The sequence below is a fragment of the Bos indicus genome, chromosome 7 (assembly GCF_029378745.1).
Source record: "Bos indicus isolate NIAB-ARS_2022 breed Sahiwal x Tharparkar chromosome 7, NIAB-ARS_B.indTharparkar_mat_pri_1.0, whole genome shotgun sequence".
NCBI lineage: Eukaryota > Metazoa > Chordata > Mammalia > Artiodactyla > Bovidae > Bos > Bos indicus.
In genome coordinates, this window is record NC_091766.1 from 2438086 (window position 1) to 2455193 (window position 17108).

At 43.1% G+C, this 17108-nt stretch overlaps 1 protein-coding gene across 16 annotated transcripts in view; it reads right to left on the reverse strand.

Moving 5' to 3' along the window:
- Positions 1-12790, reverse strand: part of ZNF454 (zinc finger protein 454) — a 49329-nt gene extending 36539 nt beyond the window's left edge. For 13 of the 16 annotated variants that reach the window (XR_011567435.1, XR_011567436.1, XM_070792394.1 and 10 more), the window contains exons 1-2: positions 12694-12790; positions 2757-2853 (exon numbers count right to left, since the gene is read on the reverse strand). The gene's annotated coding sequence lies outside the window, so the exon portion shown is untranslated. The other 3 variants (XM_070792397.1, XM_070792404.1, XM_070792402.1) reach the window with 2 other exon arrangements.
- Between the last annotated feature and the right edge of the window lie 4318 nt (positions 12791-17108).

Consider the following 17108-nt stretch of genomic DNA (forward strand, 5'->3'; position numbering starts at 1 on the left):
TAAAGAATCTGCCTGCAACGCAGGAGTCACTGGAGACACAGGTTTAATCCCTGGGTCAGGAAGATCCCCTGGAGGAGGGCATGACAACTCAATACAGTATTCTTGCTTGGAGAACCCTATGGACTGAGGAGCCTGGGAGGCTACAGTAGTCCATAGCGTTGCGAAGAGCCAGATATGACTGAAGCAACTTAGCATGCCGCATGCATGCATTTTAACTAAATAAAATAAAATCAAGGCTATTGACAACCAAACTGAAGCCTTCATCAACTAAAATCTTCTGAGTGCTTCCCCCTTTAAATCTTCCTCCTTTCCAGAAATTCTCTGATAGTACCTATTTTTGTGAATTATGTTTCCTTTTAAAACTGAGCTTGATAACACTGAGGAGAGAAAGTAGTACAAAGAGAAATCATGACAGTGATTGTCTTCATGAAGTCTTTAGACTGGCTCCTTTTATAAATAACCAAGTGACATATTCAAGAGACTCCTAACATATTACCTTATGACTAGACAAAACACCACAAGTCCTTTAGGATGGCAGACAAGGTTAACTATACCTAAACTTAAAAAGTAAAACAAAAAAACACCTAAGAACTTAAGAGTTTCCTGGGTCAAATCCTCCTGATGTCTTACTTCCTTTTCCAGAGAAGCAACAACTTCAAGTTCTAGCAAAAACTAGTAGCATCCATTTCAAGCAATCTCTCACAGCAAAACTAGCCTAGGCTCCTTATTCACCTTTTTCCTCTGATTTTTTCTGCTTCTTCTCAGAAAAGCTTTCATCATGCCAGCTCCCTTATTTAAATTCCTCTGACTCCTCCTCTACTCTCAGGCCTACTACCCCACCCAACACACAAACTCCTCCTTCCTGGTATTTGACCCCAAATTTGTCTCTGATGCCCTCTTACTTCCAGTCCCTTGTTACCTTCACTCCACCTGTAAAACTTGTCGCCTACAAATTGGTACTTGCCATCCACCTCTACACACGAGCTGCTGCAACTGCTGACCTTCAACACCCCCTGAAAAGAGTTCAGGGTGGAGATCAGGAATGAAGCATCTGTCTTCTGGGAAAACTGGCAGAACAGGTCTTTAGACAGGTCTTTATTTTCAGGAGACAATATTATGAGCCCAGTTCTTGCATCCTGTCATATCTAGAAAAGCACTAAAATCCTTCATGGTGACATCTGCTCCATGTGACTAGCAGTAACCTTCTGCAAAAAAAAAAAAAAAAGTGCTTGATTGCATGTACTCCCCTTCCCCAAATTACATACATATTAACCTTCCCCCCTACCTCTTTGGAGCAGTTTCTAAGAGCTTTCTGAAATGCTGCCTTCAGTCCTCATTTTGCCCCAAATAAAACTTAACTCACAATTCTCATGTTGTGCATTTTTTTTCAGTTGACAAACTCTAAAACACCTAGTGTCTCGAATAATGTTAAGAATGCCTACAACTGAGCTAGTATTTTCAACATTCCAGGAACCAATGCTGGGCTCTTTTGACTTTATTTCATTTGAACTTTCACCACACCTATGAAGTAGGTATTATTAAATGAAACAAGTCCAATGAAATTCTTATCACTGTCAAGTATGTGGCAACCACTCAGTTAATGCTGTTATTTCTGTCATCACCATGAGGAACTAATGCTTAAGGAAGTCACGTCACTCACCCAACACAGTGCAGCTGTTAAATAATATTTGGAGTTTAAACTTCAGACACTCTGACTTCACTACAGCAAATCCTCTCTACATATCCCTACTCAACCCTACTTCTGGTCACCACACTGATCTTCTCTTTCTCCTGAACTGTGGAAAACCTGGGTCCTGGAACTCTGACAACCTGGGTACTTAACTGTACTTGTTCTTATTATCATTCAGTTCAGTTCAGTTTAGTTCAGTCGCTCAGTCATGTCCGACTCTTTGCAACCCCATGAATTGCAGCATGCCAGGCCTCCCTGTCCATCACCAACTCCTGGAGTTCACTCAAACTCACATCCGAGTCAGTGATGCCATTCAGCCATCTCATCCTCTGTCATCCCCTTCTCCTCCTGCCCCCAATCCCTCCCAGCATCAGAGTCTTTTCCAATGAGTCAACTCTTCACATGAGGTGGCCAAAGTACTGGAGTTTCAGCTTTAGCATCATTCCTTCCAGGACTGATCTCCTTCAGAATGGACTGGTTGGATCTCCTTGCAGTCCAAGGGACTCTCAAGAGTCTTCTCCAACACCACAGTTCAAAAGCATCAATTCTTCGGTGCTCAGCTTTCTTCACAGTCCAACTCTCACATCCATACATGATTACTGGAAAAACTATAGCCTTGACTAGACGGACCTTTGTTGGCAAAGTAATGTCTCTGCTTTTGAATATGCTATCTAGGTTGGTCGTAACTTTCCTTCCAAGGAGTAAGCATCTTTTAATTTCTTATTATCGTATATATGTACAATCATCATGACTGTTCCCTGTAGAAATGTGACCTCTTTTATGTTCCTGGAGAGTCCATAGCCCTATAAGCACCTATAAGGACCATCTCTCACATGATTTCTGTTCCTTTTTTGACCCCTGAACTGCACCAACAAATTAACAGGCCAAGGCATCCAGCTGAATAAGGAACTGGCAGCTGAGAACAGAACTGAGAGACATCGAGGGAGGGTTTTGTGGAAAACATCCAACATTCAGAGACCTCAATCGTTCTGTTTTCTGTGGTGAGGCCTACCTACACTACAGGAGCAAGGAGTAAGAGAGAGGTCTGAGAGAAAGCTGAGCTTACCTGAACTCCCCAAAGTAGAGGCCCAGCAGCCATTGCCTTCTCCTTCCTTCCTGTGGTGTCCTTCCCAGGGGATTGGCAGGATCCAGAGAATATGGAGCTGAGGGAAGGAAAAGATGTGAGAAACAAGACTCCTGCCAAAAAAAAAAAATTACTGAGAAATGGAATATTGCCTGCCACATCAGTAAACAAAGGATATTATAGTTATCAGGGTTGCATCTGCCACCAGTGAGCTGGGGAGCCTGGAGGGGAACTCAGGAAAGAAAGGATACCTGCGTCTAGCAGTCATCAGACTTCAGCCCCTCCCCACAGTGAGCCTTGAGGAAACTCAGGCTGTGAAAACACAGGACACTGGCCCCAGGCAGCCAAGGAGCATATCGCATCTTCCCATACATAGAAAAGTGCTCAATTCCTTGAGATATCCAGTTTTCTTTAATTAACAATCATCTTTTGACATTCAGACTACCTGCCCTTTGTGGCAAAACTCCTATATACCCTGGCTCCTCCCCAGCCTCCTCAGAGCAGTTTTCTCAGGGTTTCTTGAGATAGACGCTGCCTCCCAGGCTTGAGCATGAGGTCATAAAAATTTCTGCTGAATAAAACATAAGTCCCAACTTTTAGGTTGTGAATTTTTTTTTTCTACAATACCTACAGATAAGCCAAGTAAGAAGTATATGGTATTTATGTGAAGAATACCATAAGAAAATACCATTTAATTTACTGATTAAACTTATTTAAAGAAAGCTGAACAAAGAGAGACATACCATCTTCCTGGATAAGATGGTACAATATCCTAAGTTGTCACTTCTTTGAAATTAATTTATGAACTTAACACATTCCCAACCAAGTTATACCTAAATAATAATCTTGAGAGGTTAATTGCGGAAAAGATGACTTTTTTTTTAAGTTAAGTGTGTTATTAAACAATAGCCAGGAAATTTCTGAAAGGGAATAGCAAACTTGCCCTCCAAATATTATACAATTCCCTGGAGGAGGAAATGGCAAGCCAATCCAGTATTCTTGCTGGGAAAATCCCATGGACAGAGAAGCCTAGCAGGCTATAGTCCACGGGATCACAAAGAATTGGACCTGACTGACCACATACACAAAATCAGAACAGTGTTACTTCGTAGGGAGAGTCACTCATTCACCAGATATACTGTTGACCACCTACTGTGTACCAGGCACCTATTCTTAGGGCAAACAAAATAAACTCTCTACCCTCATGGATGTTATAGTCTAACAGGGAAAAGGGTCAGTGGAATACACTAAAATCCTAGCAACACAAACAGTTCAGGAAAAAGTTTATACATAAGAATTCAGGATATGAAAAAATGTGACAGTTCACATCAATGAAGAAAATGTCGTGGTGTGAGCACAGGTTGGAAAAGAATTTCCAGACATGAGACAGAATGAGAGGGAAATAAAGTTTATTAGAGTGGGAGACACTGTTACAACAGTGGCCCAGCTCAAGGGAGAACCAACCTTGAACAGGGGTCCTTAGTTCACTTTTATACCCAGGCTGCAAGGCGTGGGATGGGGGTCTTGCGGGTCATTTGCTGATGGGATGAGGCACATATACTGGGTGGGTGGAGAGTAAGGCAAATACCCTCTCTCTCTAAGGGGTAGGAGGGGAGACAGGTTATATATATTTCAGGAGGACCTGAAATCCATTAATAGTTACAACATGGGGGAGGGAAGGACAATAAGGGTCTGGTTTTTCTGTTCCTGCATTCCAAGACCCTCTTTGGTTTTATCTGCTCTTTTGTCCCTGTGCTACCACATTCCCCCCTCTCTTTATTTTTAGGGCCATTTCTTTGGCCCCTGTTGATACCCTGCTCATATCTAACTATCTACCTATTTCCCTTCTCAGGAGTTTTGGAAACCAGTCTCAAAGGAAAAGAGGCGATGACCGCTCTGACTTCTTCAGGCTGTACAGGGTCGTCATGGGGCTCTCGGTTCCCTTTTGCCTGCTCTCTTTCAGGGTACATTTACAGAGGGAGAGGAGAGTCCACGGAATGATAAGGCGGCTTGTTTCAGCATTGTCTGGGTGTTGGTCAGGGTATATTCTTGTCATACTATTACTTGGAGATGTCTTGTATTCTAGAAGAAACAAACTTAACACGGAAGTTAGAGGTGCGTGGCCCAAAGATTAACAGAAGTAGAAACGCTGCTGAGGAGCTAGCCAGGAGAGACCGGACTAGGCACTGGTTCGCGACGTTCGTATTTCTCTGGGTATGAGAAGATGCAAGAATTGGGGCTCATAGAATCTTTACCTGAAAACATCCGATCATCTGAAGGCCGGGTCTTCTGGGTTTTTCCCAGAGCAGAGTGCCTTATTTATGATCTCCACCCTGAACTCCTTTCAGGGGGTGTTGAAGCCCAGCAGCTTGCAGTGGTCATGATGTAATCTTTGTAGAAGCAGCTGGCAGGTGCCAACTTCCAGTCAGCAGGGTCCCTACATGGCCACATATTTGACTATGCTTTGGGGGCATTTCATGGCTGTTGTGTCCCGCGGTGCTGGGAAGGCTCATTCTCAAGTCTACCAAAGATTCCACGGACAGTCTGCTGGGAGCCACCACGGGAGATCCCACCCATGACAAAGGTCATGCGGAAGAGACCTGACAGGCAAAGGCGGATCAGGCCTCAAGGGACCCCCTGAATCTGCTCGAGCACCTACCCCAAAACCAGAATCTGTCTTACTATTTTGTGCCTTTCACCAACTCTTCTGACATTAACAGGGGGCTGTCCCAGACCACCTTTCTCTGGAAAAAATCAACTTAGGGCTTTGGTTAATAAGTCTCCTGAGCATGAAAGGAATATTTCTATTTTAACCCCTCTGTTGGCATTCTAGCTTGCCTGACAGGTTTATCCATACTCTTGCAATTAACACACATGATTGTTCACAAAAGTCCTAATGAGCATAGAGTCCTTTAAGGGATGAAAAATTATTAAAATAGATAGTACTGGTAAAGGGTTTCATTGTTGAGCCAATGCTTGCTGCCAAGTTCCCATATCCCTTATCCATTGTGCACCTGGGAGTGCATTGGTTAACATAGTTGGAATGTAAGAAAAACAAGTAGCAGCCTTGGAATTAACCACATCAGACCTTTGAGCTGCTTGGTTCTTCCTTTGTTGTAACTTACTGCACCTTTGCTCTGTGAGAATGTAACTCTGTTTAGCACTTTCTGAGGCTGACATAGATTAGAAATATAAAGAAAAAACACTCCAAGGGAAGATAAGTTTTCTGGGTGAGCAGCCTATATCAAAAAAGGGTCATAAAATGTCCACAGGCCTCCAAGGCCAGAAGATATTGTACACAACATTGTTTATGGGAAAGGTGTGCAGAAAAAATCCTGGTTTTGATAAAGACAAAACAGATGTAATGTTTGGCCTGACTCTGTATGACTTTGCATCTTTCATTTCCCTCTATGTACAAGTCAAGGTATAAAAGTTCCTTCTGAAAATAAAGTTATGGGCCTCGCTCACCGAAGCTTGGTCTCCCCATGTCGTTCTTTTTTTCCTTTTCTCTCCTTTTCTCTCTCTGTTCTTCTTTCAGGATGACTCCTTGGAACACAGAAGCTTTATTGGCTTTCTGTGTTAATCAAGGAAGATCAAGCCTCTTTTTCTCTCTTTTTACTTTCCTTATCGCCTAGGCCGTCATCCTGAGGGCACCCCTGGATCCTGCTGGGGCTGGACCCCGGCAACAGTCTGCTCAAGTGTGCTGTTATGGGACCAGACCTTGCAAGTAGCAAAAGTCTCTGGACCATTCCTGTCTTACTAGCCTCTTGGTCCAGGAAATGATTCCCTCTTGTTGCTTCTTCCCATATCTAGAGTTACATTATTATAATCATTGATCTTATATGGAACTGCATATCAGCATTTTATCACAGGCTCAGTCACACATTTAGTAATGTAAGAAACAATCATCTGAAACAAGCAACAGAGAAAATAACAAAGCTAGCGGTTATTAGTAAGGTCATAAGTAAGAAGTATAAGTCAAGAACTTTCGTTAGGTAGAGTCCAGTATACCACAGGTCATCTGACTTAGTTAAATAATTACAGCCAGGTGTGAATCTCCTGGTTGTACATCATGGAGCATCTGACCTTTATTCAAAGATTGGTTACTGAGATAAGCTTTAGAAACAAACTTAGAGTGTCCTTTTTAATAACTTAATTAATTAAACCTTTTAGCAATATAACATAACAACAAGGAACTAACTCGGAAGTAAACACAGACTTTAATTAACAAAACTAGAACTTAATATTAAGTGAAATATAATTTTTTTGTCATCGTGAGGGCATTAGCCCTGTAGGCAGGGAAGGCTTTAACCCATCAAATAAAAATGAGACTTGTCAGGGAGCCTCGAAAAGCCAAGCAGCCATCTTGGATTTCCCATAGCCCTGACTCTTTGATTTACAGCTACTGTTCACCCATTTTTAATCCCCCGATTTAGGAGTAGACTGTTGCCATGTTTTAAGGACATCAGGATAGCAAAAGTCTAACCGTGAGGGCTTATTTTTTGTAGAAGCAGAATGAGCTTTGTCTACATGCACCGTAATCTTAAATAATGTTTATTTACCAAAGTAACAAAAGATTTTAAAAACAAATATAAACCACTTAAAGGCAAAGAAATTGATAATCTGTTATCAGAAACTTCATTCTAGGAAAGCTTTGTTCTCTTAACATAGACAGTAGACTAAATGCCAGTCTGTTACCAGTTTACCAGATAACAAACAAAATTTGTTTATCGCTTAATCTTAGAAAAGTCTTTTCCATAAATCTTGAAGTAGCAGGATTCTTGCAAAGGCATCAGGATGAAACCATGGAAGGCATGTTTAAAATCTGATTAAATTGCAATTGACAATGGAGCCTGGTCATTGCTGTGACTTGTAACACTTGTAACATGATAACTTGAATTATAATGATATTTTATCAGGACATATCAGATTTTCATGAATTTCACTTAATTTCTAGGATATCTGTATTAGTAACATCAACCATACACTATAACCTGAGATGATTCATCACTCTTCTAGCAATACTTCCCATGTAATTTAACATGTCAAATGAACTCAGGTAGTTTAATATCTCTCTTTGGGATGTCTCAGGGGCCCTCTGAAGCATCCCAAAGTTAGCTAGAAGTCAAATGATTTAGGAAGTGTTTTCAATAAATATCAAAAGGGTTTATAACAGTCAGATAGGATCATATAAGTCACAGTGAAACAACAGTTATTCACTTAGCCAAAGTTAACAAAAGATTTCAAAGGTAAACATAGAACAGATCACTTCAGGGGAAAAAAAACATAAAATCCATTACCAAAGGCAGTTCAACATCTCAAGAAAACAAAACTCTTCCCTTGGGGTCCACTTTCCATAAAACCTTCTTATCACTTTCTGTACCCATTACTTTGTTCTCCCATCCTGAAACAGTCACCAGTTAAGTCAGACCTACTTCCTTTTCCCTTCATAAAATGTAATTTCATTCCTCACACCTTCTTTACTGAAAACACACATCCTACTTTCCTTAAGCAACCAAGAACTGACCTTTATATTAGCATTCTATAGATTGGTGAACATAAATACCAGTGATAAATTCTAAAAAAAATTCTAGAGAACATCTCAGGATGGCATCAAACATTATTCAATAAAAGTCCAAAATCACTAGTTTCTCTGTAAGAGGAAGTTAGTGTTCAGTAATGAATGTTTCAGAATCTTAGTTTATTTGAAAATGACCTAGCTATTCAATAAACTTCCATCACTTAGTTTAGCACAACCCTAGAAATTCAGGTTACCAAAATCTAGAGAGACTGCTGTTTTAGACAGACATTTCTAAAGTATAATTATTCTTACTAGTTTATCTAAAAGCTCATATCTCATTTACATTTTTCAGTTTTTTTTTTTTCCCTACAGGTACTTTTCTTGTTGACAAACTTGTAACAGATACAACAATATAACAATATTTAACTTATAATAAACCTAGGCACAAAGGAAATATTATGCTTAATGTTAATGACTCTTAGATATGTCTATATCAGATTAGCAAACAAACATTAATACTAGATATTTAATATTGCATATTTCCCAGTTCACGTGAATCTGAAATTCATTTAAGTTAACTTCCTTTGTATTTAGAATTGTTTGATTTGTAAGTGCTTACTTTTCTTTAGGCCAATTAAATTAGAACTCATGTACAACTTCAGCAACATTATCAAAAAAACCCAAAAGACACACACTGAGACATACATAAATACAGAGATCGCAGTTTTCCACTTGAGATTTAAAATGTCTCTTTGATTTCCTCCCCCCACCCCCTTTTTAAAAAATTCTAATTTGCCCAAGGTTGAGGTCTCAGGTAAAGTGGGCTGTGTATTTCAAGGACATGGAAAGAGTTAACTTTAAGCTTTTCCCTAGGCAGGCCCTTTAATAAGCTGCTGCTGCTGCTAAGTCACTTCAGTCATGTCTGACTCTGTGCGACCCCATAGACGTAGACGGCAGCCCACCAGGCTCCCCTGTCCCTGGGATTCTCCAGGCAAGAATACTGTAGTGGGTTGCCATTTCCTTCTCCAATGCATGAAAATGAAAAGTGAAAGGAAGAGTCGTGTCCGACTCTTCGTGACCCTATGGGCTGCAGCCTACCAGGCTCCTCCATCCATGGGATTTTCCAGGCAAGAGTACTGGAGAGGGTTGCTTAGTCATAGTTTTATAGCTAAAATATAGACCAAATAGTGCTCAAATTAACTCTGATATCAGGGGAGGATCAGCTGATAAAAATGTTGGATTGTCCCTCTGATGGGAAGTGAGGTCTTTGTCCCATCAGAAGAATATGAAGGGTTAAGGGAATTTGCAGGGGGAGGCTTGGTCCTTCCCCATCCTGAGAAACGAGAGTAGTTAGAAGGGAATTCTTTAGGATGTTCAGGAGTAGGGGAAGCTTGGTTCCCTCCCCACCTGAGAGATAAGTGTAGTTAGAAGGGGATCCTTTAGAATGTTAGGAGAGTTTTTGATCCTTCAGGCTTTTGAATATAGGGAAAGACCTGGACCAAAGGGAACCTCAGAATCCTTTCCAAGAGGTCATGTGGATATGAAAGGTCGAGTAGGGGTCATCTAGGAAATCTGACGGAGAAAGGCAGAGGGGGACAGGAGACAGGGAGGCAACAGAACATAAAGAAATTCTGAGTCCTTTCCCTGCTTTTGGCAAAAGCTAGTGTGCCATTCAGAGGCCATATTTTTTTTGGGTCCCCCAGTTTGTACTGGGGCCAGGTCTTCTGCAGGGTCAAAATTTTCCAGTTTCTGAGAATGTAGCCAAGGGGTGAGTCTGAGAGAGGATCCCAGATATACAGAGATTCCTGGGAGCAACTGGGTGACTCACTGGCGATTCCTTGAAACGTGGAAGCCACTCTTGGGATGGCTCAGAAGCAACACCTAGGCTCCTGTAAATCAATCTGGACTGAAAGGGAAAGAAGTGAAAGTGACAGGGAAGAAGGCTGAAGAGGAAGATGCCTTACAATCCTATTGGGGAGGCGGTGGCCAGGGGACAATGGTCTCTGTTTTCCTTCAATCACTATGTGCCTGACACGGCACATGGAAATTGTCTTGCTGCTGGCGGATGCCCTTGTGGCCGGATCCGTTCCGTGTCCCCCTTATCCTCACATGGGAGTCTTCATGTGGCAGGTGCCCTAATGGCTTTTAAGTGCCTGACCCATGCACACAATATTGGTTGGCCTAGTCCTCAGTTGGAAAGAAGACAAAGGAGAGACCCTCACCCATTTGGGCGGCTGCTACTGGGGTGCAGTGAACAGTGGGGCCTTTGGAACACACCAGAGGGTAACCCTGGCCAGAGTTCTTCAGTTGCTTCCACAGCACTTGCCTGTTTGCAGAGGGTCCCTATGAGAAAGAAGAGAGGAGGTGGGGGAAGAGGCCTAAAGGTCCCCATATGGGCCACCAAAACTGTCGTGGTCCAAGTGTGGGTTGGAAAAGAATTTCCAGACATGAGACAGAAAGAGAGGGAAATAAAATTTATTAGAGTGGGAGATGCTGTTAGAACAGTGGGCCAGCTCAAGGGAGAACCGACCTTGAACAGGGGTCCTGAGTCCACTTTCATACCCAGGGTACAAGGAGTGGAATGGGGTTTTGCGGGTCATTTACTGGGTGGGCGGGGGGATGGAGAGTAAGGCAAATACCCTCTGTCTATAGGGTAGGAGGGGAGACAGGCTATACTGCTTAGGAGGACCTGAAATCCATTATTAGTTACAACATGGGGGAAGGAAGGACGATAAGGGTCCGGATTTTCTGTTCCTGCATTCTAAGACCCTCTTTGGTTTTATCAGCTCTTTTGTCCTTGGGTCACCACAGAAAGGATGAATGATTCAATAACTCAGAACAAGAGCTTACCATTTGGAAAAGAATAAAAATTTGCACATAAAGTGAAACTAAAGTACTAGAAGAAAATGCAGATGAATATCTTGTGACATATGGAATAAAAGACTCCCTAACAATGATGTCAAAGACCCAAACATGAAGGGAAGGTTTGCACGTCTAAACATATAAAAAGGCAACATTTCTGCATAGAAATTGAAAATATATTTGTGTATCAGACACACGATTTAAAAACACAATGCAAACTGCCTAAAAATATTCACTGGCTTTCAAAATGCAAATAGGTGCACCTTACTGTTTGCATCTCTCAGGAAGTTAGAGAACAGTAACACTCAGACTTAACTGTGTGTCAGTAAGGTACCCTTACCTTGCAATGTTTATAAACTACTACTGTTCTAGAGAGAACAGGACAGAAGCTATCAAAAACTTTACAGTATGATTTAGAAATTTCACTTGAGAAGATTTACAGAATGAGATAAGAATGCAAAGATAAATGTAGCCAGATGGCCTTTATTGTTTATAATACTAAACAAACAATCAAAAAAAGCCCACAACAACCCTGAGAAAGAACACTAAGCCCTACAGAGAGGATTAAGCATGGCACGGACTTACTTTTCCTCATATTCATTAATAAGCTCACTTAGCTGTTCTTAAAAACTAGTGTAAGTAGATGGTTTCAAAATATTAAACTAAAAAAACTTTATTCCGCATCTTAAGTTGTGCTACACAGATAAAAATATTTATTAAAAAAATCACGGAGCTTAAGATTCGCGCACATGTATTTCATAACTCATTTTTTAAAGTAAATGGAGAAAAGGATACTAATATCCACATATTTGTTTAGAAAGCTTTTCTATGTACATAGACATGCAGATGTTGACAGTTTTCAAATGATTTTTCCCTTTTTGCTCCTCTGAACCTTCTAGTTGTCCTATACTGAACTTTTTTATTTTTGGTAAGAGGGAAAAAACTGCTTTAAAAGAAAGAAGAAAGAAAAGGATTCCCTCAAGTAGAAATCTGCATAGGATGGCCCTCCCCATTCTTACGGAGAGAGGAGTGAAGCGGGGCCCGCGCCAGCGCCCCAGGAATCGGAAACCACTGAGGGCGGTCCCGAGATGCGGTTTACACAAACGGCAGGAGCTGGAGCCCCGAGACCCGCACCTTGGTAGAGAATCGCCCGAGATTTTCACGGCGGGTCCCGGGGACAGCTCGCGACGGGGAGGAACCCAGGGTCCGAGCGACTTCCAGAGGCTTCGGCCCCTCACTTGCCCTCCAACGCTGGGCCCCTGAGCCGAGCTCTCTGCCCTCGCCACTCGGGGGACAGGTGGTCGAAGAACCGCGCCCGACCGCTCGGCTCTTGGTGTTCTCGCCGGCTGGGCTCCCAGGGCGAGAGGAGGCACACCTGGAGTTAAAAGCCCGGCGCCGCGCTGGGTCAGAAAGGTCGCGGCCCATCAGCAGCCCGCCCCACCCCTAAGGGGCCTCGCCTGGCTGCGCTAGACGCCTCCCTCCAAGGCCCCGCGCACCCTCCGGAGCGGGCGCTTCCGCCGCGGCCCCTTCACTCACCCTCTCCCAGAAGGAGCCAAGGCAGCCTGCGGACTGATGACGCCCCTCGCGGCACCGCCACCCCAGGAAGTCGGACTACATTTCCCACAAAGCTTCGGGGAGGCGTAAGGAGGGCGTAGGAATGCGCAGACGCGGGCCGCAGCGGGGCGGGACGATTCCACCCCCTGGGGTGGTGGCTCCCAGAATGGCTGCTTCAATTTGGTGGGTTTGTGGTTTGTCAAGCCAGGAGTCAAAGGCGCGGTGGCCTTACCCCCGCAACCCTGAAGAAGCCCCTTCATTAGAGCTTCTGGAGTCCTAACCCATGGGTAGGGGAGAAGGGGCAGCCATCCTTTGCTAAGCCTCACTTTTCCTTTTCTGAAATAAAAGGAGCCTAGAGGAGTCCCTCGGAGAAGGCAATGGCAGCCCACTCCAATACTCCTGCCTGAAAAATCCCATGGACGGGGGAGCCTGGTGGGCAGCAGTCCCTGAGGTCGCGGAGTCAGACACGACTGAGCGACTTCCCTTTCACTTTTCACTTTGATGCATTGGAGAAGGAAATGGCAACCCACTCCAGTGTTCTTGCCTGGAGAATCCCAGGGACAGGGGAGCCTAGTGGGCTGCTGTCTATGGGGTCGCACAGAGTCGGACACGACTGAAGTGACTTAGCAGCAGCAGCAGAGGAGTCCCTTGCCAAGTTGTGGGAAGAAAGGGTAGATTGGTAGTTAACAAACCAGAGGCGTTTTTCCACGAATGGGGAAAAGGGATGGTTTCGCGATGATTCAAGTGTATTACATTTGTTGTGCACTTTATTTTTACTAGTATTACATTGTGATATATAATGAGATAGTTATAAAACTCACCATAATGCAGAGTCAGTGGGAGCCCTGAGCTTGTTTTCCTGCAACTAGATAGTCCACCACCTTAAGTCTGTTGCTTGTGCCCAGTCTTGGTAATCTTGTTTTGGTTGCTGTCACTGAAGAAGACCCTACTTTGCGAAGATATGATGTTGGAAATGGAAGCAGGCTTTTCAGTGCTCTTGTGGCAGTCTCAGGATATTCTGCCTTAACTTTAGTCCAGAATGTATGGAGATCTGAAGTTGTCCCAAACATACTTTCAAGACCACAGCCATTTGCAACCTCAAGCGGTTGATCCTCTTCTAACACAGACAAAGTTGATTCACAGATGGGTCACCGATCCATTCCTTCCCAGTTCGGGGGTCTTTTGTGATTAGAAAGTAATACTTATCACAAACTCTTTTGAAAGTTGAGATAGGTGATCATGCACCAACTAGGAGAAAGAAGGCCCTGGTTCTGTCTCTTTCAAGATCTCTGTTAACGTTTGAAACATGTCAAAAATCCCAATGTTCATGCATCATCACCATCATCCCAGTTTGGCTTTGAATACGGTCACTTTATCTGCTGACTCTAACACAGCTGTCATTCTCCCCTGAAGTGAGAGTTGGAGTTCGATGAGCAGGTTGAATATGTCACACAAGTAAACAAGTTTTGCGACCCATTCTCTGTCACTGAAATATGCTACCAGTAATGACTGTTTTTCTAAGAGAAATATCTGAAACAGCTCTTTTAGCTCAAAAATTCTGACCAGTTATCTGCCTTTAGAAAGTCATCTCATTCTGTATTAGAGGAGACGTGTGCTCTGCTTCCATCTCCTCACAGAGCTTTGTAAACAGACGTGAGTTAAGGGCGTGTACATTAATGTTGTTGATAATTTTAAAACGTTGTTAAGTTCAGGTGACATTTTTTGGCTAATCAGCATTTCTCTGTGGATGACACAGTCCATAGACTCACATTCAGAAGCAACCTCTTTGACTTAAGTTGTGATACCAGGAAGCCATCCAGTCATGGCAGTCACTCCATCTGTGCACATACCAACCCAAAATGACCAATTCAGTTTCCCTGATACGTAATCATTCAGAGACTTGAATAGTTCTGCAGCAGTGGTGTTGATTGCCAACGAAAGTGCTCACGACATATCTTCATGCACATCCTCCTGAAAAATAATTTGCACAAAAACATGCCCTGCTGTCTTGTTGCCAACATCAGTAGACTCATCAACCTGGATTGCATACCATAGTGACTCATGAATCCTCTCTAGCAACTGTGCCTCAGTATCCTCTGCTGTTTCATCCATTCGTCTAGTTATGGTGCTAGCTAAAAGAGGAACACATGCCACCTTTTGCACTGTTGCTGCTGCTACTGCTGCTAAGTCGCTTCAGTCGTGTCCGACTCTGTGCGACCCCACAGACAGCAGCCCACCTGGCTCCCCTGTCCCTGGGATTCTCCAGGCAAGAATACTGGAGTGGGTTGCCATTTACTTCTCCAATGCATGAAAGTGAAAAAATAAAGTGAAGTCGCTCAGTCGTGTCCAACTCCTAGCAACCCCGTGGACTGCAGCCCACCAGGCCCCTCCATCCATGGGATTTTCCAAGCAAGAGTACTGGAGTGAGTTGCCATTGCACTGCAGCCTCTCCTAAAAGTTCATGACAAATGAACTTTAGCAGCAGACAGGATCAACTCTTCACAAATAGTAAAGGACTTCTTAGATTTAGCAATGCTGTTTGCCACTACAAGTGATCCTCTCAGTACAGACATACTTGATAACATTGTGGCCTTCAGTAATTGCTTCTGTTCTTCCTGTCCACATTTTTATTTTTCTCTTGAAAAACTCTGAAGACTTGTCTTTTAAAGCAGGGTGCCTGGTCTCACTGTAGTGAAGCAGTTTGGAAGGTTTCACAGCTTCATTGAATAGCCAGTTACCACATACTATACAAAGTAGGCCTGGAGAATGTAAATCACTTGCTGCAAAAACACATAAGTAGAATTTTTTTTTTTTAATGCAGCTTTCCAGCACTGTTTACAATAGCTAGGACATGGAAGCAACCTAGATGTCCACTGGCAGACAAATGCATAAGGAAGTTGTGGTACATATACACAATGGAATATTACTCAGGTATAAAAAAAGAACGCATTTGAGTCAGTTCTAATCAGGTGGCTGAAACTGGAGCCTATTATACAGAGTGAAGTCAGTCTGAAAGAGAAACACCAATACTGTATACTAACACATGTATAGGGAATTTAGAAAGATGGTAACGACAATCCTATATGCAAGGCAGAAAAGAGACACAGATGTAAAAAACAGACTTTTGGACTCTGTGAGAGAAGGTAAGGGTGGGATGATTTGAGAGAATAGGCTTGAAATACTTACATTACCATATGTAAAATAGATGACCAGTGCAAGTTTAATGCATGAAGCAGGGCACTCGAAGTCAGTGTTCTGAAACAACCCAGAGGGACGGGGTGGGGAGGCAGGTTGTGGGGGGCTCAGGATGGAGGGACACATGTGCACCTGTGGCTGATTCATGTTGATGTATAGCAAAAACCATCACAATATTGTAAAGTAATTATCCTTCAATTAAAATTAACTAATTTTTTAAAATGTAGAAATACAAGTACAAAAAAAAAAATGATGCAGCTTTCCTTTTGTTGGAAGTCTTAGAGTCTTCTGGTGTCTCATCATTGGGTCTTTTCCCCTTTTTCAAAGAAGCTCTCCAGTGACATTTGGCTTTTACTCATTTTGGCTAGTCTTAGCTTCTGGGCTTACCAAACCTTGACTGAGACAAGCGTGCAGTGCCAGACAAAGGCACGGATGCAAGCGGTAAATAAAATAATGAGCTGGCCACACATGGACTAAATTAGGTGTCAGATTCTGAGTTAAAACCTGCCACCAAATGCAGCTTAATTTTCACTTACCACTCGCTGATAGGGTTTTGATGAGTCTGTAAGCAATCGGTTTATTATGGTCTCAGAGTCATACCTCTCTGCTTCTGCTAATCTGTATTCGCAGCCACTCCTCAGTGCTAAGCCACTCACCACTGCCTTAGTGCCACCTCAGATCATCAGGCATTAGATTCTCATAAGGAGTGAGCAACCTGGATCCCTCATGTGCACAGTTCACAATAGGCTTTGCACGCCTATGAAAATCTAATGCCACCGGTGGTCTGACAGGAAGTAGACCTCAGTAATGTGAGCAATGGAGAGCAGCTGTAAGTACAGATGAAGCTTCACTCACTTGTCTGCTGCTCACCTCTGCTGTGTGGCCTGGTTCCTAACAGGCCACAGACTCTACTGGTCCATGGCACAGTGGTTGGGGACCCCTGCTGTATAGAAGGGCTTCCCTGGTGGCTCAGTGGGCAAAGAATCTGCTGCAATGCAGGAGACCTGGGTTTGAAGATCTTCCTTTCCTGGGTCAAGAAGATCCCCTGGAAAAGAAAACGGCAACCCTCTCAGTATTTTTGCCTGAGAAATCCCATAGACAGAGGAGCCTTGTATAGAATTCTACAGTATAGAATGCAGCTGTATAAAATGCAGACAAAATCTCCAGTTTAATTTGTGGGCAGAATAGTCAGTTAAGCTGGA